General features: G+C 44.3%; 1 protein-coding gene and 1 long non-coding RNA gene across 8 annotated transcripts in view; one reads left to right on the top strand and one right to left on the bottom strand.

The window, feature by feature from the left end:
- The window catches only part of LOC108385521 (SLAM family member 8-like), a 56,395-nt gene that overhangs the window by 17,850 nt on the left and 13,241 nt on the right, over positions 1-25,304 (top strand). The gene's annotated exons all lie outside the window — the stretch shown is intronic.
- LOC140846091 (uncharacterized) lies at positions 693-21,323 on the bottom strand. The gene is made up of 3 exons (XR_012124982.1): positions 20,776-21,323; positions 10,768-10,842; positions 693-1,616 (listed from the first exon to the last, which is right to left on the bottom strand). It is a non-coding gene; the product is annotated as an uncharacterized lncRNA (long non-coding RNA).

The following is a 25,304-nucleotide window of genomic DNA, read 5'->3' as shown; positions in this document are numbered from 1 at the left end:
GTGAGTGTTGAGGTGTATATTATTTGAATAATGTTTACACTATCTTGCTAATGACCACATCATCCCCTGGTTTAATTCTGTTTTCTTCTCTGGCCTTAGATCTTTGAAGATCTGAGAGCCTTTGCTGCCTGCCTTATCTTCTGAGGTCTTCTCCCCTCTTACTCCTGGTGCTCCCGCCCAGCAGGTGGGGGTCTGGCTGGGCTGCGGTGGGGCCCTCAGGAGGCTGGGAGCCCCCGCCCTGCTGAGCCCTCTGAGAACTTGGTCCCCTTTCCCAGCAGGGAAGCTGCAGGTGGAGAGTCCAGGAACCTCTCAGGTCCTGGTGACAGACAGCAGCGCTGGAGGGGGCAGGTCCTGGGGGAGGGGCAGGGAAAGGGGGAGGCTGGTGGGCGGCTCCCTGCAGGGGACACCTCGGCCTGGGAGAGGAGAGACCCGGCTCCAGGTCTGGCTTTGCCTGTGTGACCCAGGAGAAGCTCTCCCCTAGGGAGCCTCCTCCCCTGTGAATGGAGGGGCCTGGGGGATCCCCTCTAAGGCCCTCTCAGGGGTGACATCTGAGATTCCCCAGACAGGACTCCTTGGGCTACTTCAAGGCCTGCTCTCTGTGTCTTCGCCCTGTCCTGTCCTACTCCTGGGTCCTGGTGATGCTGGGGTTCTTGTTTGCGGAGCCGAAGAATGAGCTTCACAAACAGTCAAGGTAGGAGAACAAGGTACAGGCTTTTATTTAGAGATAAAGTGAAAAGACAGAGCTCCCGGCTCACGCCAGGAGGGGACAGGAGAGTCTGTCATTGGTGCATTGTATGAGGGTTTTATAGGCAGCTGAGGATTTTTCGAGAACATGAAAAAACTAAGGGGTGGGGACTTGTTAAGTGGTTCCTGAGTATTAAAAATTAACTTAACTGTAAGGAATTTCCTGCCTTGATTTCTCTCTGGGACACCAGCGCCTTGGTCAGGGAGCACATCAAAAGGCTGCCTGCCCAGCCCCCAAGGTGGGCTATAAAGAATCTTGCCTCTTGAACTTCCTGGGTGTTAAAATGCAATCTTATCTCTGAGATGGGATTCTTCCCGCCTTTTACTATGCCATCTACAGCTGGGTCTGCAGCTAAGTTAGTTGCTCAGTTTGCAAAATCACCTCATCAGATCTGAAGGAGGAAAGATAGCACACAGGCCTGGGCCTTTCAACATGCTAAAGTGAATCTTACACATGGTTATAAATGGTTAGCATAATAAAACATATGCTACTCTTTATCTGGGGAACATTAACTGACTTCACTGAAGAATGATTCTAGAGCTCAATGTTTAACATAGAGTTTTAGCAGAGGGGGTTTCCTTGCATGAAGTTACATTGCTCTGACTGCAAATATCCCACCCTGCCCCCTCCGGAGGCCCTCACCCAACTCTGACTACATCCATGGTCCCTGTCTCATTCCCCCCTCTGCAGATAGAGACTCTAGCTGCTGCTAGGGAAAGGGGACGATGACCGCTGTGGCTGCTTCATGCTGAGAGGGGGTGCAGTAAGGGGTGCAGCTAGGTCTCCATCAGTGGACGGTTGAGAGGGCCTCGGAAGATGGGCACTTCTATTCCAGGTTCCATTTCTATTACTATTTGCAGTTTTGTGGCTTCTAGGCAAGATAGAACAAATTGTGTTATTAGGTTAAGTAGCAATATCTGGAGTTGGATTTTCCATTCAGGAAGGACAAACTTGAGATTAAGAATGCACAGTTGAATATGAGAACTAGAATAGTAAAACTTTAATTGAAATGATAGGAGAAAACTAAAACTTCTGTGAAATCATAGCCAGATATTTTGAAGAAGCTAGAATTCTGGATCTAGTTTATGTCTCAATTACTAGTACTAGGATTTAGTATGGACAAGGCTGCATTATTGAAATAATACTTTTCTCCAAAATCACCCTCATTTTTATTAGAAGTAACCAGATTAAAAAAATAATTAACGGTTGCTTTGATTATTTGCATAAGTGCAGCAAGAGCAGCAATTGATTACATAGGCTCTTTTAAATGTGCTTTGCTGGAACTTTTTGTAAGGAATTTCAGATTGAACTTTTAAAGGCTTCTTGAGGCCAGAAAGTCAAGCAAGACTTGCCATCAGGTTTTGCCTGCAGTACCTGTAGATTTGGGTGAATTCCTCTGTTCTCGAGGTGTCCGAGACATCCGGAGGTTCCTGCACCTGCCAGGAAGTGACCTTCCTTATTCACCTGGTAAGGCTGCTGGGAACCCTGCAAGCAAGGTACCAGGCCAGTTCTTCCAAGGAGCTTTGTTGGCTTTATAAAGTCAACCTCAGTTCCTTAAAGCTGTTCATATCTGAGTTTACACACATGTCTCTCAGGTATGACATTCCAGTCAAAGACTTGGTAATATAACCAGTGTTTTTAATTGGTCCTCTTATAAGGAAAGCAGGTTCTTACTGAACTTGTGCAAATACTGTCATGAAATATAAAAAATACTGAAAGCTCTTAAATTCTTGAGGGGTCAGGTAGAGAGAAAGATAAATGTTTCAATTCTGCTTAAAGGTATTGTCATTTACGAAACTTTTGTCAGTCAGCTTAAGAGAAAAAAAGCTTTAAACACTTTATGAGCAACGTTTCAAACAAAAAGCCACAAAATCATCTTCCTTAGTTTACTTAATCTTATGTAACCAATACCTGTTCTGCTGAAATCTAGTTCTTTACTAGCTTAGGAGTAATAAAACAGTGACTATAAATGACAAGACTTACAAATGACAATGGTTAAAAATCTGATGAGAGCTTACTGTAAGACAGTTGGCATAAGGAAATTCTGATATTTCTGTAACACAAAACATTCAGTAACAAAGTTTAGCATCATTCCCTCTGACAGTGCTTTCCAGGTAATTAAGCAGGTAATTATATATCAGACAAATAAGCCAAATTAGCCAAATACTTTCTCCAATGAGAAAAAATTCCTCTGACATGTTCCAGGGGCCCTCTGGAAAATATCAGAGTTAACTATTAGAACTTAAAACTATTAGGTATCTTAATGTTTAGTAAACACTGAGAAGCAGGCTATTGTAAACTGTTACACTAGCATTCTTTTTTTTTTTTTTTGAGAGGGCATCTCTCATATTTATTGATCACATGGTTGTTAACAGTTAACAACAATAAAATTCTGTACAGGGGATTCGATGCACAATCATTAATCCAACCCAAAGCTAATTCTCATCAGTCTCCGATCTTCTGAAGCATAATGAACAAGTTCTTACATGGTAAACAAATTCTTACATAGTGAATAAGTTCTTATATGGTGAACAGTACAAAGGCAGTCATCACAGAAACTTTCGGTTTTGATCACGCATTATGAACTATAAACAATCAGGTCAAATATGAATATCCATTTGATTTTTATACTTGTTTTAAATGTGAATCCCACATTTCTCCCTTATTATTATTATTATTTTTTTTATTTTTAATAAAATGCTGAAGTGGTAGGTAGATGCAAGATAAAGGTAGAAAACATAGTTTAGTGCTGTAAGAAAGCAAATGTAGATGATCAGGTGTGTGCCTATAGGCTAAGTATTAATACAAGCTAGACAAGGGCAGCAAGACATCCACGGATGCAAATGATTTCTCTCAAAACGGGGGGGGTGAGGTTCTAAGCCTCACCTCTGTTGATCCCCAATTTCTCACCTGATGGTCCCCCTGCGACTGTGTCTGTCTTAGGTTGTTCCTCCCTTGAGGAATCTTAGCTGTCCCTGGCTAACCAGTCATCTTCCGGGGCCATACAGGGAAATGTAAAGTTGGTAAGTGAGAGAGAAGCCATATTGTTTGAAAAGGTTAGCTTTTTACTTCTTTGCAGATTTATGCCCTGTGGGTTTTATGCCCAACATTTGTCTTGAGGTATCTTTACCACTTGGAAGAATTATGAAACTTGGTAAATTTGATATGAGGCACGAATTCTATTTAAGGGTTGTAATTAGGAAGGAAGAAGAAAAGCTATAGGAGTAGCAGATGGAAGAAAACATGGGAAGATTGGTTATTTCTTTGACATATATTCTTGTAGAGTAACTTAAGCATGTATAGGTTTTAAACTACTAATTAAATTGTGCCCCCACATTAACATAATAGGAATACACTTAATTAACCAAAACAGACCTACAATTACCAGCCATCTCCAGTGAAACCAAGAAAACCAGTTAGGCACCCTAAGCATTTGTGAAAACTTATCTATAATATGATGGATATTGTCTAAATGAATTTGAATAGTTTGAGAAAAATCCACAATTTAAAACAACACATTCCTGGGAACTGTTCACATCCATATGTTCTTTTAACAGTAGATAGTCTGTAGTCTCAAGACTTTGGAGCGCTACAACTTGCACTTCTCCTAATTCTTGGTTGAGTTCCGACAGTATAGTATAGATCCAGTCAAATTTGTTGTTTTACTGTATGCACAGGCCAGCTTAGATATCTCCTTCTTCATTCCCATGGCAAGTCCAGGAACTGGTGGGGTGACTGCAGCTACAACTGCAACAGCACCAGGATCTTTGTTGACGTTTTTTTGATGATCATCTTCTGGAATGACTCTTCCAGAGTATGTTGATATTGGAACTTCTTCATATCGTATCTTAGTTTGTTTTCTGGGTAGCCAAATTAGGCTTTGATCCTCTGTATAAACACAAACAGACCCTTTGCCCAAACTTTGATATGCCCTTTATACCATTGTGAAGAACTTATTGGAGGTCACCACACAGGAACTGCTTTTTATTATCATTAATCTACAATTTCATGAAGAATATTATGTTTACTAGGCTCTCCCCTATACCACGTCCCCCCTATAAACCCCTTTACAGTCACTGTCCATCAGCATAGCAGAATGCTGTAGATCACTACTTGTCTTCTCTGTGCTATACAGCCCCCCCTTCTCCCCCACCCCTTTATGCATGCTAATCTTAATACCCCCCTTCATTTTTCCCTGGCTTATCCCTCCATACCCACCCTTCCTCCCCAGTCCCTTTCCCTTTGGTACCTGTTAGTCCATTCTTGGGTTCTGTGATTCTGCTGCTGTTTTGTTCCTTCAGTTTTTCCTTTGTTCTTATACTCCACAAAAGAGTGAAATCATTTGGTATTTCTCTTTCTCCACTTGGCTTATTTCACTGAGCATAATACTCTCCAGCTCCATCCATGTTGCTGCAAATGGTAGGATTTTCCCTCTTCTTATGGCTGAGTAGTATTCCATTGTGTATATGTACCACATCTTCTTTATCCATTCATCTACCAATGGACATTTAGGTTGCTTCCAATTCTTGGCTATTGTAAATAGTGCTGCGATAAACATAGGGGTGCATCTGTCTTTCTCAAACTTGATTGCTGTGTTCTTAGGGTAAATTCATAGGAGTGGAATTCCTGGGTCAAATGGTAGGTCTGTTTTGAGCATTTTGATGAACCTCCATACTGCTTTCCACAATGGTTGAACTAATTTACATTCCCACCAGTAGTGTAGGAGGGTTCCCCTTTCTTCACAGCCTCGCCAACATTTGTTGTTGTTTGTCTTTTGGATGGCAGCCATCCTTACTGGTGTGAGGTGATATCTCACTGTAGTTTTAGTTTGCATTTCTCTGATAATTAGCGATGTGGAGCATCTTTTCATGTGTCTGTTGGCCATCTGAATTTCTTTTTTTGGAGAACTGTCTGTTCAGTTCCTCTGCCCATTTATTAAGTGGATTGTTTGTTTTTTGTTTGTTGAGGTGGGTGAGCTCTTTATATATTTTGGACATCAAGCCTTTATCGGATCTGTCATTTTCAAATATATTCTCCCATACTGTAGGGTTCCTTTTTGTTCTGTTGATGGTGTCTTTTACTGTACAGAAGCTTTTCAGCTTTATATAGTAACACTTGTTCATTTTTGCTGTTGTTTTCCTTGCTTGGGGAGATATGTTCAAGAAGAGGTCACTCATGTTTATGTCTAATAGGTTTTTGCCTATTTTTTTTCTAAGAGTTTTATGGTTTTATGATTTACATTCAGGTCTTTGATCCATTTTGACTTTACTTTTGTGTATGGGGTTAGACAGGGATCCAGTTTCATTCTCTTACAGGTAGCTGTCCAGTTTTGCCAGCACCATCTGTTGAAGAGACTGTCATTTTGCCATTGCATGTCCATGGCTCCTTTATCAAATACTAATTGACCATATATGTTTGGGTTAATTTCTGGAGTCTCTAATCTGTTCCACTGGTCTGTGGCTCTGTTCTTGTGCCAGTACCAAATTGTCTTGATTACTATAGCTTTGTAGTAGAGCTTGAAGTTGGGGAGTGAGATCCCCTCTACTTTATTCTTCTTTCTCAGGATTGCTTTGGCTATTCGGGGTCTTTGGTGTTTCCACATAAATTTTTGAATTATTTGTTCCAGTTCATTGAAGAATGTTGCTAGTAATTTGATAGGGATTGCATCAAATCTGTATATTGCTTTGGGCAGGATGGCCATTTTGACAATATTAATTCTTCCTAGCCATGAGCATGGGATGAGTTTCCATTTGTTAGTGTCCCCTTTAATTTCTCTTAAGAGTGACTTGTAGTTTTTAGGGAATAGGTCTTTCACTTCTTTGGTTAGGTTTATTCCTAGGTATTTTATTCTTTTTGATGCAATTGTGAATGGAGTTGCTTTCCTGATTTCTCTTTCTATTGTTTCGTTGTTCGGGTATAGGAAAGCTACAGATTTCTGTGTGTTAATTTTGTATCCTGCAACTTTGCTGTATTCTGATATCAGTTCTAGTAGTTTTGGAGTGGAGTCTTTAGGGTTTTTTATGTACAATCTCATGTCATCTGCAAATAGTGACAGTTTAACTTCTTCTTTACCAATCTGGATTCCTTGTATTTCTTTGTTTTGTCTGATTGCCATGGCTAGGACCTCCAGTACTATGTTAAATAACAGTGGGGAGAGTGGGTATCCCTGTCTAGTTCCCAATCTCAGAGGAAAAGCTTTCAGCTTCTTGCTGTTCAATATAATGTTGGCTGTGGGTGTATCATATATGGCCTTTATTATGTTGAAGTACTTGCCCTCTATTCCCATTGTGCTGAGAGCTTTTATCATGAATGGATGTTGAATTTTGTCAAATGCTTTTTCAGCATCTATGGAGATGATCATGTGGTTTTTGTCTTTCTTTTTGTTGATGTGGTGGATGATGTTGATGGATTTTCGAATGTTGTACCATCCTTGCATCCCTGGGATGAATCCCACTTGGTCATGGTGTATGATCCTTTTGATATACTGTTGAATTCTGTTTGATAATATTTTATTGAGTATTTTTGCATCTACATTCATCAAGGATATTGGTCTGTAATTTTCTTTTATGGTTGGGTCTTTGCCTGGTTTTGGTATTAGGGTGATGTTGGCTTCATAGAATGAGTTTGGGAGTATTCCTTCCTCTTCTATTTTTTGGAAAACTTTAAGAAGAATGGGTATTATGTCTTCTCTGTGTGTCTGATAAAATTCTGAGGTTAATCCATCTGGCCCGGGGGTTTTGTTTTTGGGTAGTTTTTTGATTACCATTTCAATTTCTTGGTTTGTTTAACTTTTGTGTTTCTTCCTTGGTCAGTCTTGGAAGGTTGTATTTTTCTAGGAAGTTGTCCATTTCTTCTAGGTTTTCCAGCTTGTTGGCATATAGGTTTTCATAGTAGTCTTTAATAATTCTTTGTATTTCTGTGGAGTCTGTCGTGATTATTCCGTTTTCATTTCTGATGCTGTTGATTTGTGTTGATTCTCTTTTTCTCTTAATAAGTTTGGCTAGAGGCTTATCTAGTTTGTTTATTTTCTCAAAGAACCAGCTCTTGGTTTCGTTGATTTTTGCTATTGTTTTATTCTTCTCAATTTTGTTTATTTCTTCTCTGATCTTTATTATGTCCCTCCTTCTGCTGACTTTAGGCCTCATTTGTTCTTTTTCCAGTTTCAATGAGTGTGAAGTTAGACTATTCATTTGGGATTGTTCTTCCTTCTTCAAGTGTGCCTGGATCGCTATATACTTTCCTCTTAAGACTGCTTTCACTGTGTCCCACAGAAGTTGTGGCTTTGTGTTGTTGTTGTCATTTGTTTCTATATATTCCTTGATCTCTATTTTAATTTGTTCATTGGTCCATTGATTATTTAGGAGCATGTTGTTAAGCCTCCATGTGTTTGTAAGCCTTTTTGTTTTCTTTGTAGAATTTATTTCTAGTTTTATACCTTTGTGGTCTGAAAAATTGGTTGGTAGAATTTCAATATTGTGGAATTTACTGAGGCTCTTTTTGTGAGCTAGTATGTGGTCTATTCTGGAGAATGTTCCATGTGCACTTGAGAAGAATGTATATCCTGTTGCTTTTGGATGTAGAGTTCTATAGATGTCTATTAGGTCCATCTGTTCTAGTGTGTTGTTCAGTGCCTGTGTGTCCTTACTTATTTTCTGCCCAGTGGATCTATCCTTTGGGGTGAGTGGTGTGTTGAAGTCTCCTAAAATGAATGCGTTGCAGTTTATTTTCCCCTTTAGTTCTGTTAGTATTTGTTTCACATATGCTGGTGCTCCTGTGTTGGGTGCATATATATTTAGAATGGTTATATCCTCTTGTTGGACTGAGCCCTTTATCATTATGTAGTGTCCCTCTTTATCTCTTGTTACTTTCTTTGTTTTGAAGTCTATTTTGTCTGATATTAGTACTGCAACCCCTGCTTTCTTCTCGCTGTTGTTTGCCTGAAATATGTTTTTCCATCCCTTGAGTTTTAGTCTGTGCATGTCTTTGGGTTTGAGGTGAGTTTCCTGTAAGCAGCATATAGATGGGTCTTGCTTTTTTATCCATTCTATTACTCTGTGTCTTTTGATTGGTGCATTAAGTCCATTTACATTTAGGGTGACTATTGAGAGATATGTACTTATTGCCATTGCAGGCTTTAAATTCGTGGTTACCAAAGGTTCAAGGTTAGCCTCTTTAATATCTTACTGCCTAACTTAGCTCGCTTATTGAGCTGTTATATACACTGTCTGGAGATTCTTTTCTTCTCTCCCTTCTTATTCCTCCTCCTCCATTCTTCATATGTTGTGTGTTTTGTTCTGTGCTCTTTTTAGGAGTGCTCCCATCTAGAGCAGTCCCTGTAGGATACCCTGTAGAGGTGGTTTGTGGGAAGCAAATTCCCTCAGCTTTTGCTTGTCTGGAAATTGTTTAATCCCACCATCATATTTAAATGATAGTCGTGCTGAATACAGTATCCTTGGTTCAAGGCCCTTCTGTTTCATTGCATTAAATATATCATGCCATCCTCTTCTCGCCTGTAGGGTTTCTGTCGAGAAGTCTGATGATAGCCTGATGGGTTTTCCTTTATAGGTGACCTTTTTCTCTCTAGCTGCCTTTAAAACTCTCCTTGTCCTTGATATTTGCCATTTTAATTATTATGTGTCTTGGTGTTGTCCTCCTTGGATCCTTTCTGTTGGGGGTTCTGTGTATTTCCGTGGTCTGTTCAATTTTCCTCCCCCAGTTTGGGGAAGTTTTCAGCAATTATTTCTTTAAATACACTTTCTATCCCTTTTCCTGTCTCTTCTTCTTCTGGTACCCCTATAATACGGATATTGTTCCTTTTGGTTTGGTCACACAGTTCTCTTAATATTGTTTCATTCCTGGAGATCCTTTTATCTCTCTCTATGTCAGCTTCTGTACGTTCCTGTTCTCTGGTTTGTATTCCTTCAATGGCCTCTTGCATCTTATCCATTCTGCTTACAAATCCTTCCAGAGTTTGTTTCACCTCTGTAATCTCCTTCCTGGCATCTGTGATCTCCCTCCGGACTTCATCCCATTGCTCTTGCATTTTTCTCTGCATCTCCGTCAGCATGTTTATGATTTTTATTTTGAATTCTTTTTCAGGAAGAGTGGTTAGGTCTGTCTCCTTCTCTGGTGTTGCCTCTGTGATCTTGGTTTGCCTGTAATTTTGTCTTTTCATGGTGATAGAAATAGTTTGCACAGCTGGAACGAGTGATGGCTGGAAGAACTTCCCTTCTTGTTGGTTTGTGGCCTTCCTCTCCTGGGATAACAGCGACCTCTAGTGGCTTGTGCTGGACAGCTGCACGCAGACAGGGCTTCTGCTTCCTGCCTGGCTGCTATGGAGTTTATCTCTGGTGTCGTTGTGTGTTTGGCCTGGCTCTGGCTCCTGCTCCAAAATGGTGGAGCCCTGTTGGAGGGGAAGGAGCCCGGAGGCTATTTATCTCCATAAGGGGCCTCAGTGCTCCCTGCTGTCCTTGGGTTTAGAGTGCCCAGAGATCCTCAGATTCCCTACCTCTGGACTAAGTGTCCCGCCCTGCCCCTTTAAGACTTCCAAAAAGCCCTCGCCAAAACAAAACAAAACAACAACAACAAAAAAATTAAATAAAGAATTGAAAAAAAAAAACGCTCATGTTTCTTTGTTCTCTGGCACTGGCCTCAGGCAGCCACTCAGCGGTCTTGCTGCCCTGTTTCCCTAGTATTGGGGTCCCTGTCCCTTTAAGACTTCCAGAAAGCACTCGCCAAAAAGAAGCAAAACAAAACAAAACAAAGAAAAACAAGAAAATAGCCCCTCGCTTTTGTTTGTTCTCTGGCACCGGCCTGAGGCACCTGTTCACCAGTCTCGCTGGCCTGTTTCCCTAGTATCCAGGACCCCATGCATGCACTGTGTCTGCGCTCTGGTCCGGATGGCTGGGGCTGGTTGTTCAGCAGTCCTGGGCTCCTTCTCCCTCCCTGCTGACTCCTCTCCTCCCGCCGGGAGCTGAGGGGAGGGGTGCTCAGGTCCCGCCGGGCCGGGGCTTGTATCTTACCCCCTTCGCAAGGCGCTGGGTTCTCACAGGTGTGGATGTGGTCTGGATGTTGTCCTGTGTCCTCTGGTCTCTATTCTAGGAAGAGTTGTCTTTGTTATATTTTCATAGATACATGTGGTTTTGGGAGGAGATTGCTGCTGCTCTACACACGTCGCCATCTTGGCTCCACCCCCCATTCTTTAGATTGACAAATTTATGAACATTTTATAATTTCTGTAACTATGAGCTTTACAGCACAATTTCTCACTAAACCCAAAGTATATCTTCTTAACTTAGCAAAACTTTAAGGTTTTAGGTTACCACAAAGATTCTCAGGCTGTAGGTAGATATACACACTGTAACACACAATTGTTACTAAGAAGTTCACTTGCTACGTTTAGTTTACTCATTCCTAACAACTATGCTAGATTACTTACAAGACTTTTACTCAATATTAAACAAAGTCAAGCCTTTAAGCATTTTATTTTTAAAAGATTTAGCAGGTAAGGTCAACTTAAATGACTTTAGGTAAACTTAGGCAGCTGATAACCATAAGGACATATTTTCCATTAAAATTCTCTGCAAGTTTTAGAATGCCCAATTTTCACAAGTGCTTGTCTTTCAATCAATTTCATTAATACCATCCGGAGGTAGAAAAATCTTTCATTTACACGCTTAGACACACAAACATACAGACTGAGACATAATGACTACAGTTAGCAACACTCTTCAGAAAAGGAACATATACACAGACAGATAAACTGACACAGAGACTTGAGTTACTGATATTCAATTGCCTTTCCTTTTAGCTTATTTGACTAAAAGTATCTCAGTTTTCAAGAATACTCTCTACAGGCAAGCAGTTTATATTACTGGGTTAAGGTTTAGATGGCCCCAGACTAACAGGGCCGATGAAGGCTCCGAACTGATAACAGACTGTGTGTCTCCAGGTGGCTGGAAATGAAATGAATGCACAATTCTAGCTCCAGTCATTTAAAGCCAGGCTGTATTCTAGGAGATACGTTTATTCTGTTTCAGGGAGTCTAGTTTAAAAACTTCTCAATTTCTGAAGATAATGAACCCAACAAGTAGAATACATTTCCACCAAAATAACTTATAAAAACTAGTTTCATATTGTAGTCTGTTAGGAAAGAGTATAAAACCTAAATTTGATTTATTCCCACTAGGATGTTTAAACATTTTTAACAGTAAAGTATTAACAATGGGCCATGTGGTGGAAGCTCCTTGGGCTGAGAGTGGGGGTGGGGGAATTGATAAGGGCCTGGATATACCTGTTTGAGTTTTTTAAACCTACCAATAAGATTAAGACAAATGTAAAGGAAAGATATAACGGGCTTAAGCGACATCTGAGGAAAACTGTAAACCCTGTAGTACTCAGCCAATGAGGAACCAGGGGAAGGACTTGCACACTAGGAGTTAAATTATTGGTGCCAAACTCCCCAGGGGTGCCTGCCCAGCAGACACCTGATCTTGCAAGACTGTCATTAAAGCCTCACTCCACTGTTCTCTTTGTCTCTGTGTCCACTTATTGAAATTAGACCAGTAAGTGTGTTTCTCACAATTTGGGGGCTCGTCTGGGATCCCCTTGCCTGTGCGAGGTGGGGGCCCAAGAGGAGTGGGAAGATGCATCCTGCCTGGCTTTGGGTGGCCCGCTGTGTCTGGGCATCTCACCTTCACACAGAAGCCGAGGGGAGACCCGAGACTGTTGTGCAGAGACAGCGTGACCGACACAGGGGAGAAAACGCAGGCACAGCGGCAACCAGGCAACCTTGTGCACGAGCCAAGGTGGGAAAATTAGACTATAAGTACTGCCTTGGTGGTTGGGCATTTTTCAGAGCTCAAGTGTGTGTGGCTGAGATGTGTAATCTCGGGGTGTGTGCAAGAAACTTCCATTATGGGGGGTTGAGTGCACAGGAATCTCAGACACAGGGACCTCTTGAAGGGATGGGAAATACAAATTCTAGGCCTAGAGAAGCAGAGAAAGGGAACCAGATGAGCTCCCTTGGAATTCCCCCCAGATAGCCTGCTGGGGCAAAGTTTACGGCATTGGGGGGACGCCTCCTGTACCAGGTTAAGGACAAACAGAAGATGATCAAATTTTGCTGTTTTGTCTGGATTAAAGGTAAATCAGATGAAAACTGGGGCCAGTTTTGAGTTATTTTTTGATGGTAATAAAGTCTCCAGTTCACCTGAGGAATCTGTTAGCTACCAAGGGTGCTTCCCCCATTTCCCCTCAACACCAGGGAAGGGAAAGCTAGGGAGGAGGAAATACAAGAGACCTCCCAGGACAAGCCCTGGTGTTGGGAGAGCGCTGTGTGTTTCCCTCGGTCCCTTTCCCTGCCTCAGCCCCAGCGGAGAGTTGAGAGGCGGGGACATGGCAGTGAGGCAGAGTGAGAGAGGTTGGAGAAAGTTTTAAGTTAAAAGGTTGTGCACTTTGAGAGTGCCAGTGGCCTCGGAGAGAGGAGCACCCCAGGGGTTGGGGGTTCCCTCTTTAAGGATTCTTTAGGAGTGTGGCCGGCACCTGGAGGTGTAGACTTGTTAGGTGGTCTCAAGTATCTTTGATGAGACATTATATTTCTTTATCAGTCCTCTGGGTAATTCTGCAAAATTAGCTTAAGGCAAGAAATTTACTGCTTTTAGTCCCCTCCCAGGTTGGCAGCTTCCTGGTTTAAGTGCATATCAGGACTGGCTGCCCATCTTCCAAGGGGGGCAGAGTTATTGTCTTCTTGCTAATGAGTAAGTTGAGAATCTTACTTTTTGACCTCCTGGGTATTAAAATGCAATCTTTGAGATAAAATCCTTCCTGCCTTTTGCTATGTTGTTTACGGCTGCGCCTGCATGCTGAATTGTTTTCCTGAGTTGCAGACTATTTGGAGTCAAAGAAAAAAAATAGCATATAAGGAAAGTTAAAAAAAAAAGAAAAGAGGAGGCTGGGCCAGTATAGTTAACATAATAAAGACAGGCTAAGCTGAGGGACCCTCTCCTTTATCTGAGGAATATTCAAACATTCCAGGCCAAGTTTCTCCTGTCTTTTTGAGCTTTAATTAATTAACTCTAGGTCTTTTTAGTAGACTACCTTGGCCTTTTTGTCTTTCCGCCCCACCCATATCAACAGGCATTCAGAGGTAGAAAGAAGTATGGCTTTAATTCATTTGCATCTTTCCTCGGGGATGGAGAGATTCATCTCCATATCAATGGGTGATTACCTGGGCAACGGAGGGCTGTTCTGTACCTGAGAGGGGAGGGGGAGGGCCGGTTTTTGGCTGATGCTAGAGCCTGAAAGAGAGAAATGGCCCCAGACTGCAGCTTGTGAGTAGTAAATAGACTTTAAACTTTATTTCTCCCTTCGATTTAAATTTTTAGAGGTATTTTGCCCCAGGATTTCCTCTCCCCGGACTTAACAATATAAGAAGGACTTAGAGTTTCCCCTTGCCTTCTGGGGAGTCCACCAGGAATCCCAAGGTGTTTCCAGTGAGAGAGGTCCCACTAGGACAAGGGAAATTTGTTAATGCTCCCTCACGGGTACTAAGGTGAGAAGTTGTAAGCATTGCTAGAAAATTCCCTTGGCCTAGTGGACCCACTAGATCAATTCCTGGGACCTAATATATATACTTAGGTTGAACTGATGTCCATCATGAATATCCCATTCCCTGGTGGTGAGGGGGGGGATCAGGGGAGCTGCTGTGGCCATTTGGGAACAAAAACACCCACCGGGCCAGGGTGTCCAGTCAGCGGAACAAAAGTTCCCAAATGTAGATCCTAGATGGGATAATAATAATCTAGGGTGAAAGGAAAGGAGCGACACATAGCAGCAATTCACCGGAGAGTTCCGCTTTATTAGGGAAAGGTGCTGGGTTATATAGGAAGGGGCATAGGGTGATTGTGGTGTTACTTCTACGGGGCTGGTGGCTGTTGGCTAGGTGCTGGGATTGGGAGGGGGGCGAGAGGTGATTGGGCTTCAGGTGGCGCCGGCGGGAACCGAGGACCCCGAAAAGAAGCCGGAAGTTTGCCATCTTACTGGTGGGGACCCTTCATAGGGGATAGAATTAAAATGCAAGATCTTCGAGGGCTAATTATAAAGGGAATTAGGGAATTGGCCCCAAGATCTCAAAATGTTTCTAAGGTGTTTGAAGTCCAATGGGAAAAGGAAGAAACCCCAACTGCATTTTCATAGAGACTCAGGGACCAGATGAGAAAGTATTCAGGACTTGACCCAGAAGCTCAGGTAGGACAGGGTCTTTTAAAAGTCAATTTTGTAACCAAAAGTTGGCCAGATATTGCTAAGAAATTACAGAATTTAGATGGATGGAATGAGAAACCTATAGAAGAATTACTAAGAGAAGCTCAAAAGTGTTAGAAGAGAAGCTAGAAGCTTGTATTTCAAATTGTTAGAGGGAGAGCCAGACCCTCTCCAGTAGACCCCAGGGGTACTGCAAATTCTAGAGGAATTGAAAGCAATCTTTAGTCACCACCCCAGTCCTGGCACTCCCATCATTAGAGAAGCCGTTTCACTAGTTTGTTACTGTTGAACAAGGTTCTCTGTAGGGTTTTGACCCAAGCCTGGGGAGGAAAGAAACAACCAGTGGCCTTTATGTCTAAACTACTGGATCCTGTCTCTTGAGGATAGACTGAATGTGTTTAGGCCATCGCAGCCATGACCTTACTGGTGGAAGAAAGCAGGAAATTAACTCAGAAGAACCCTCATGGTCAGTACTCCTCACCAGGTTCCGGTCATGCTTATTTAATCAGTGGGCTGGGCACTGTCTAATAGATTCTCAAATTTTTAAATATGAAGCAAGTTTACTTGAAAAAGATGACCTGATCTTAACCACAGACACCTGTGTCAATCCGACGAGCTTCCTATGGCACGGGAGGCTGAAGGCCAATCAGAATTGAGTCATAGTTACATAGACCTCATAGAGTATCAGACTTGACGTAGCCTATACCTTTGGAAAAATTTGGACAGAAAAAAAGCCTCACAAACAGTAAAGGAAAGGAATTGATTCATGGGGAATTAATTAAGGAAGTTCTGGAAAATCTTGTACTTCCAACTGAGATTTCTATAACATGTGAATAGTCACCAGAAAGGAAGTTCTTATGAAGCAACAGGTAATAGGATTGCTGATGTAGCTGCTAAAGAGGCTGCATCTGAAGATGAAATTAGATTTTTGAACCTCACCCCAAATATCCCTAAAATCTCATTGATCCCAAAATTTTCCGAGAAGGAGATTAAGAAGCTACAGGAGGTGGGGGCATCTCGAGATGAGAAAGGGCAGTAGACTTTACCAGATGGGAGAGAAATGATTGGCCAGCCTATTATGAGAGAGCTGATGAAAATGTTACACAGGGGGAGCCATTGGAGTCCTCAGGCGATGTGTGATGCTTTGCTAAAGGTTTATGGGTGTATTAGCATTTACACCATTGCCAAACAGGTTTGCAGGAGCTGCATAACATGCCAAAGAATTACTAAACAGTGTATGAGAAAGCCAGTATCTGGAAAGAGACTCCCAGGAATAAGACCATTCCAAAGTATTCAGATTGACTTTACTGAGATGCTGAAAGTAGGAAAACTTAAATATTTAGTAATGATTGTTGACCATCTCACTGGATGGGTGGAGGCCCACTCATTAACAATGGCAATAGCAGGATCGGTGATAAAGTTACTTTTAGAGCAAGTTATTCCTAGGTTTGAGTTAATAGAAAATGTTCATTCAAATAACGGGAGTCATTTTACTTCAAAAGTACTACAGGGAATAAAGATTATTATATGAGCTCCATATCTGGGCAGGGCAATAGACTTGCCCACTATAGAAACAAAAGATCAATTTTTAAGAGAATATGTGCTGGCCATGTCTTCTAACTTATCTTCTCTCAAGCTGAAAGGACTCCTCACCCAGACTCCCCCGCTTGAGTTCTTTGCTCACTGCTTCCAGCCTAGAGATCTGGTGTTAGTAAAATCCTGGAAAGAAGACCGACTCCAGCCCATCTGGGAAGGCCCCGCCCAAGTGCTCCTGTCCACGGAGACGGCAGTGAGGGCGGCTGGAAAGGGTTGGACTCACTACACCAAAGAAACTGGGGGGTCTGGGGACAAAACAGAATTGGCAGGTGTCCCAGGTGGCAAACCAACCCTTAAGGCTGAAACTAAAAAGAACCTAAAAATGTTACCTTTTATCCTTCTAACTCTGTATTTCACATGCAAGTTGCAGGAAGCCCTAGAATAAGAAGGAACTCCTGGTTATCCTGTCAAAACGGTCATCAATATTACTGAAACATCAAGCCCCAAACTATTAGGTTTGATGCTTGTCAGGTTCTCTCTTGTGGTGACCTAAATGACCAAAGACACTTTTCTGGAGATAATAAGTATCTCTGTCCTGAATAGACAAATCTTAATAGAATAAAAAAAAGGCAAGTAGCCCCATGTCCAAGGTGGAGCAGTGTTTGGTGGACTACCCAGTTTCAAGGGTGGACAGCCCCTCCTGCAGTAAAAAAATATCTTTAAAAAGAAAGCTACACTTAGCTAAAGAAATTCCTCCTGACAATTGCCAGAATAGACAGTGTAACCCTCTTTTATTAACTATACATAAACCTCAAGACGGACTCAGTGCAGATGTCATTGGAGTAGATCCTGTGGGAAAGTTTAGTCTTAATTTAATCAAAGGCAAGACTTCACCCATAGTGGCCCCCCCCGAATCCTGAGGGAAATAACAAGCCAGAGCCTCCCCATAATGACCCTAGACTAGTTACTGTAACAGACACAAAAGATCTAAAACAGACTCTTGAAATAGAGACAGGTTAAGACACGAACGCCTGGGTAGAGTGGGTTAAATTTTCAGTACTTGCTTTGAATAAAAGTGATTGTTAAATATGTGCTGCTGGGTGGCCACAGGCACAAGTGGTCCTGTTCCCTCTCTGCTGGGACACAGACCCCACTGGGATGAACTGCATGTTGGCCTTGTACCAGGACAAGGACGCTTAGAGAAATGAGACTTACAAGGGCTTGTCTTTACTATTTCATGCCCTAAAGCAGTCAAACCAGAGGGCAATCCCCTCTTTTTCCATAAAGAAAATGAATCACTCCTCATGCCTCTCTAGGCAAGGCCCAGTTTCAGAACTCCTGTGAGGAACTTACTGACTTGTACCCATGTCCTAAATGTCTCTAAAGAGGGCAACTTCTCGAAATCACACATCCCCCGAGTGGATGTTTGGTGGTTGTGGAAAGGAGAACCTGCGCTACTCATTGTCACCCACCTGGACTGGGACTTGTGCTTTAGTCCAATTGGCCATTCCATTTACCCTGGCATTTCTCTCCACACCCAATGAAAAAAAATTTTTTTTCATAGAAGTTGTAGATCATTATAAGGCACCACTTTAGCTAATGAATTAGCTGAAAACTGGCACCAGTGACCCTTTTATAGACTAGTTAAAAAGATGGTTTGGAAAATAGAAAGGTATAGTTGCCTCTATTTTAGCATCCTTTGTTATAGTTGCGAGACTTTTAACTGCTGTATCATCCCTTGTGTGAGAGGCTTTATTCAAAAGCTTATAAAGGCAGCCATTATAAGCTATTATAACTAGCCATTATAACTAGCAAATACCTATGACCTACATCCAAAATAATCTTAGAAGAAAATTTGAACTACAAAGAAGAGAGTAAAAAGCTATTAGAAAAATTTGAGAAAGAACCAAGCATAAATTAAAAAACATTACTGAAAATAAAATCAGAAATTCTTAGATAAAAATAGGGGGGAACTGTTAGGAAAGAGTATAAAACCTAAATGTGATTTATTCCCTCTAGGATGTTTAAACATTTTTAACAGTAAGGTATTAACAAAGGGCCACGTGGTGGAAGCTGCTCGGGCTGAGAGTGGGGGTGGGGGAATTGATAAGGGCCTGGCTATACCTGTTTGAGTTTTTTTTAACCTACCAATAAGAATAAGACAAATGTAAAGGAAAGATATAACGGGCTTAAGCGACATCCGAGGAAAACTGTGAACCCTGTAGTACTCAGCCAATGAGGAACCAGGGGAAGGACTTGCGCACTAGGAGATAAATTATTAGCGCCAAACTCCCCAGGGGTGCCTGCCCACCAGACACCCGATCTTGCAAGACCGTCATTAAAGCCTCACTCTGCTGTTCTCTTTGTCTCCGTGTCCACTTATTGAAATTAAACCAGCAAGTGTGTTTCTCACATAGTCCACGGGACTTTTGACTATTTTCCTTCCTTGCATTAAAATAAATTTAGCTGCATAACTTTATTATATTGTATACTTCTCTCAGGGGCCAAGCCTTTCCTTTGAGAGTTTGTATTGATGCCAGGCTTGTGTGCAGAAGATAAGACATTTCTTCTTTTTCAGGGTCTGGGGATCAAAATTGATCCCAGTTCCTCAGAATGCATGCCAGAGGCATGTCTGGCTTTAACCTTGAAGAGGCTCCCATCTGAGAGAGAGAGATGGGTGTCTAGCACCTGGTCTGCCTCTCGCTCTGTGAGGGTGTCCCCTCGCCTTGGAGCTTAGGTGATAGTGGTCAATCACCCCCTCTGCCAGGCCTACTGGATTTAACCACTCCTTACCAGCATGGCCTGCACCTTGCCTTGATTCCCCTCTTGCCTTCCCACTAAGCAGGAGTCGCCTCGGAGCTCTGGATTTAGTGGGACCTTACCAGTGTGCTCCTACTTACACCTTTTGGGAGTTTTCCTAGTTTTTCTGCACGAGCTTTCCTTGAGAGCTCCCTGCCTGTCTGATAAGTGCAGGCAGGGGCTGTGTGACTTCTTGCTGCCAGAGCCCTGATCTAAGTCACAAGCTGGTTTTGCTTTCCGGGGCTGCAGAAAAGGAAATGCCTGGCCCCAGGACGACTGCCTCTAAGGAAAGGAGATCAACAGAATAGAGCCATTTACATGTTGGTCTCAGGTTTCAGCTTGATTGCTTTACAGACTTCATTTACATTACACAGGAGAAAGCGGTGCAGGCCTAAGAGGACTACTTTGAATGGAGAGCAAGAGAGCTTTTTGCTAAGGCTAGGAATAAAATTCAGGGGCTGCCACGGGTATTTATGGGGGGGAGGCTATACTCTCAAACACCAGTTTCTGCCACTGCCTGGAAATTATCTCACTAGTCACCCACTGTAAGAAATCTGATCTATGAGACAAGAGGTCAGGTGCCATCTACGACTTTCACATAGGCAGCAGCCTAGCCGGAGATTCACTCAGCGCCATCGGGTCAATCGGCCAGAGCCAAGATCCATGGACCACTGTCTACTAGTCCGGTCTGCCCTCGGAGTCCACAGATTAGGATAGAAAGTAGGAAATTGGCTCAGCCACTCCTCGACATTCCCATCCATCCGGAGGTGGGGGATAAAGGAGCGGCAGACACCGGGAAATCTTTCACCCGAGACTTTGGACTGGTAGCTGATGCTAATCGTCTTTTAAGTGGCTAACGGGTGCCCAGACACATTTTTATGAGATAAAAAGTACAGCATTTAGTTAGGAATAAGAGCGGAGCGTGGATCTCCTACCTTGCGGTGGTGAGCATCGGGTTCTGTGAAATTGATGAAGTTAGAAGGGAGTTCGGAACGCCCCCTGTCTCACTGAGGCCAGGGCGGCCTGAAGAAGCAGGTTGGAAGTCAGAGACAGAGAGAGAGAGGCGCTCCTCACGGATACCCAATTGGGCGGTCGGGGTCTGATTCCAGACACGCGGGCCTTTGAGAAGCCGCTGAAGTGCAGCCTCAGACTAGATTCTCGCAGGTGCCCACGGCCTTCCTCAGTCCCTCGCGTCCAGGGAGATGCCTCTGAAGGGGAATCCTGGCCTCCACTCAGCTGACATTCCCGGCTCCCAAGGGAGATGGGGGATCCACTGAGGGAGACGCAGGGGAACCTGTTGCTCAAGACTTTGAGAATGGCAGCCGGGCTAGTCCCATTTAAGTGGCTGACGAGCGCCCGATGCTGTGTGCCACAGACGGCTTTCTTCTATAAGGACAGTGAATGAAAAGGCAGGCATGGATGCTGATACTCACCTCCGAAGTTATCCTGGATGAGCTCCCAAAGATGATGCCGGGGTTCTGGTTTGCAGAGCCGAAGAATGAGCTTCACAAACAGTCAAGGTAGGAGAGCAAGGTACAGGCTTTTATTTAGAGATAAAGTGAAAGGACAGAGCTCCCAGCTCACGCCAGGAGGGGACAAGAGAGTCATTAGTGGTGCGTTGTCTAGGGGGTTTTATAGGCAGTTGAGGATTTTTCGAGAACATGAAAAAACTTAGGGGTGGGGACTTGTTAAGTGGTTCTTGAGTATTAAAAATTAACTTAACCGTAAGGAATTTCCTGCCTTGATTTCTCTCTGGGACACCGGCGCCTTGGTCAGGGAGCACATCAAAAGGCTGCCTGCGTGGGCTGAGGTATTGTCTACTTGCCAAAGAATCTTGCCTCTTGAACTTCCTGGGTGTCAAAATGCAATCTTATCTTTGAGATGGGATTCTTCCTGCCCTTTACCCTGCCATCTACAGCTGGGTCTGCAGCTAAGTTAGTTGCTCAGTTTGCAAAATCACCTTGTCAGATCTGAAGGAGGAAAGAGCACATAGGCCTGGGCCTTTCAGCATGCTAAAGTGAATCTTACACATGGTTATAAATGGTTAGCATAATAAAACATGTGCTACTCTTCTTTATTAGGGGAACATTAACTGATTTCACTGAAGAATGATTCTAGAGCTCAATGTTTAACATAGAGTTTTAGCAGGGGGCGTTTTCTTGCATGAAGTTACATTGCTCTGACTACAGATATCCTGCCCTGGCCCCTCTGGAGGCCCTCACCCTACGCTGACTACATCTGTGGTCCCTGCCTCACTGGCAGGACTGCTGGCTGCTGAGCCTTAGGACCCCTGGAATGGGAAGAACCCTGCAGCACTTCCTCAGCCCTCCATGGGTGGAGACTCCTGCCCCACCAGCCTCCTCCACCTGGCCCTCTGCTTCCTCTGTCCCTGCCCCTGAGAGGGGCGCTCAGCCCACCCGCTGAAGGCCGTCCTCTCCTCCCCACAGTGTGCACCAGGGTCTGCAGAGCGCTCAGAAAGCTGCCGCGGCTGTGCCCTTGAGAAGCGCTAACCAACAGCCTCGGCCAGAGCGGTGCTATTTCTGTGTGGTTAACAGAACATATTAGCTCTCTTCTCCCTGTCCCGTGGTGCTGAGTCCCTGTGACTACAGCTGGGTGGAAATACACTTGTTGGTCAGATTAAGTGGTGAAAAGCCCTTAGGAAGGTCCCCCGCTGCACACTGAATGCTGCCTCCCAGTTGGTGCCGCCGCACATTTCCGCCTATTGGGACAAAGGGATAGTTTCTGTGAAAGTTACCCGCTAAAGGAACGGGAAAATGTGCACAGCAAGCACAGTCCACAATATAACTTTTTTCCAGCCCAAGCTTGGGACAGCCTGTAGCCTGTCCTTCCCTGCATCCCTTCCACTCTCCCCGGTGGCACAGATGGCCTCAGGGACTTGGTGACAGGAGAGGGGACAGTGGCCGGGGAAGCCTGCAGCTGTGGTCACAGCACTGAGCTTCCTCTCAGTCAGGGCTCTGGGAAACAGGAGGGCACCCGACTCCCTGCACCTCCTGGGGGACGTCCCCTGCGAGGCTGTGACTCCCTGGAGGCATGCTGTGCCCAGGAGGGGACCCTGAGAGGGGCAGCTGGGGGAGAGGAGCAGGCTCCCCCCTGGGAACTGGGGGCGCCTGGGGTGGATCCGGGTTTGCTTGGTTAAGAATAATCATCACCCTAAAGAGAGCAGCTCCCATGTGGGACAGCTACTGATTGCAGTGCTCAGAGCTTTCCTCTTCTTAATCCTAACGGTGATTCTGAGAGGGAAGCACTGTTACTCCTTCCATTTCAGAGATAAGAAAGCTGAGGAGAGAGGTAAACAACCGTCAAGGTCGCACAGGAGCTGCTGGTGGATTGGGATTTAGGTCAAGTCTACCTGACTCTGAAGTCCCAGCTTTTGAGCATCTGCCATGTGAGGTCACCTAGTCTGACACACAAGGATCAAAATCAGAACATCAACACAGAAACGTAGCAGTTTTACAGAAAACAGAAGAGAATTATGAACATGCTCTGAAGTGGGGAGATGTATTTAAAACAAGCTATAATGCCAATAACCCTTGGAAATGATTGATACCTTTAAATAACATTTGGCATGGTAAATAGTCCATAGGCAAAGTTGTAAAACAAACTAGAAAATATTTGTATTATTTGTTACAAACAGACTAATTTTCTTAAAATATGTCGAACACCTACAAAATAACAAGAAAAAACCTTCATGAACATATGTAATTTTTTTTCCAGCCCATGTAATTGATGCAAGCAGATAGTTCACAGTTAACAGAAAAGGGGATTCAAACAATAGTATGCAATGGTGATCAACATCATCTATATGAGAAGTACTCATTAACGTCAGAATGGCAATATAATTTGCCCTTATCAATTTGGCAAACAGCCAAAAGTTTATTATACATCTTCTGTAGGTGGGAAACCAAAATGTTAAAATGTAAATAGGAACACCCTTTGGTGGACAATTTCACAATATCGAACAGAAGTTCAGATGTATGTACCTTCGATGCCATAAATCCGCCTGGTGGTTTGTCCCAATGTGCACACACCCACGTGTGCAAACTCAACACAAGGCTGTTCATAGCTGTGCTGCTTGCAGTGGCAGGAAGCAACCTGACTGCCGGAGAGGCGGGCCAGAACCAGAGCCCCCATGGGACGGCATGCCGCCTTTAAGGGAGACCCTCCGTGTGTGTTGACGCAGAGCGGGCTCTGCCTGTGTGGTCATAAGAAAAGGCAAGAAACAGGCAGTGCGCGCGGGGTGTGTGCCTGTATGTGGAGATACATGCATCCCCTTGTTGCCTAGACTCTCTGGATATATGCAGGAGAGACTGGTAATAATGCTGCCTGTGGGAAAGGTTGCTGGGCAGAGGGAGGCAGTAGGGAGACTGCATGTTCAAATTCTATTTCCCTCCTTTATATTAAACCATATGAATGTATAACTTGTTTACAATTTTAAAAAGTTAAAAGCCACTGAGTGTGGCTGAAATGCAATCTCCTCATCCTCTGAGTAGGATAACACTCTATAAACTGCTGGCTTTGATGGGCTGTCCTGAGGATCATCGGACACTGGGTACCTGCCCGAGCAGCTGAAATGTAGGGACTGGGTGTGTGTTCGTGGGGGGGCTGGGCTGCACCTCTCCCCCTGGCAGTGCAAACACCAGGTGAAAGCTGGAGGACTGGCACTTCCATAGCAGGTGGGCCCTCATATGAGTCCCTATCCCTAATAATAACAGCTAAATACTCAGTGTTAGGGCTTTGTCTATATCATCTCACTTAATCCTTCCAGGAGTCATGAACACGCACAGTGCATGCCAGTGTTCCTATGTGAGAGCTCAGCCAGTAAAGGGGGAACTGGGACCTGAACCCAGTTCTGTTTCACTGCAGAGCTCGTCCCCCAGTGATCTGCCTGCAAGAGCCCAGCCCTGACTCCTCGGAGGCCCTCATGGGGTAAACGTGTAGGTCATGGGGGCCACACTTCCTGGGTCCCCAGAGCTGCCATATCAAAGTTCCAAAAACTGGCAGACTCAAACAACAGGAATTTATTGTAGGAACAGTTTATTGTATCAACAACTTAAAGTTACTGTTTTTGAGTTATGGAGGTTGAGAAATCCTATTTTGATGAGATTTGGCCAGTTCGGATTCTGGTGAGAGAGGGCTAGTCACTGTGTCCTGGGGACCTGCTGGCCATGCCATGTGTCCTGACGTGTTAGAGGGACCTGGTGGCACAGTCTCGTCCTGATCCTCGGTGTCCACCTCCTGTGGGCCGGGTCAGGGTGTCGGTCCTGCACCCCAGCTGTTAGTCTGCAGGACAGAGTGGCGTCTGTAGCACACCTCTTCCTGCCCTGGGGTGTTGGGGTCTGGGGGTGCGGTGTGGAAGGAAGGGGCAGAGCAAGAGCTGTGAGGAGCCGGGCTAGAGCCTGATGAGGGATGCCGCCTATCTCCTGGGTGGCAGGGGAGGTCCATCTGCCCACTGAGGCAGTCCTGAAGGACCATGGCCTCGGGCCTGGGGGCTGCTGAGCCTGGTGAGGGGGCCCTGGTCCCATGAGTGGAGCTGAAGGGACGGGGGTGAAGGCCTGACCCGGAGGAGACGCCCGACTGATGAGTTAGTGATTAAGTGAACACCAAGAGGGACCTGAGACACTTCTGCCCATGCACACTGGGTGGGCGGCTCTCTGTGTCCAGTGGGAGGCAGGACGGGACACGCACAGCAGGAGGGGGGCAGGCTGCCTGGGGAGGACTCCCTGTTGTGGAGAGGGGTCTGGGGCCCTGGCAGCCCAGCTCACCCTGACCTGCTGGAGGGTGGTTGTTCCTCCTTCAGAATAAGGTTGTTCTGGGGCCCTTTCCTGGGTCCTATCCTTTCCTACCCTGGTCCCAAGGTGGGAGAAAAAAGGGTATCGGGTTCTGGAATGTGTCTGAACAGGGAGATGGGCTCTGGAGGGGGTGCCCTGAGGGGCTGAGTCCA

This window comes from Manis javanica, chromosome 14 (assembly GCF_040802235.1).
Source record: "Manis javanica isolate MJ-LG chromosome 14, MJ_LKY, whole genome shotgun sequence".
Classification (NCBI taxonomy): domain Eukaryota; kingdom Metazoa; phylum Chordata; class Mammalia; order Pholidota; family Manidae; genus Manis; species Manis javanica.
This window is presented reverse-complemented; position numbering and strand designations above follow the sequence as displayed.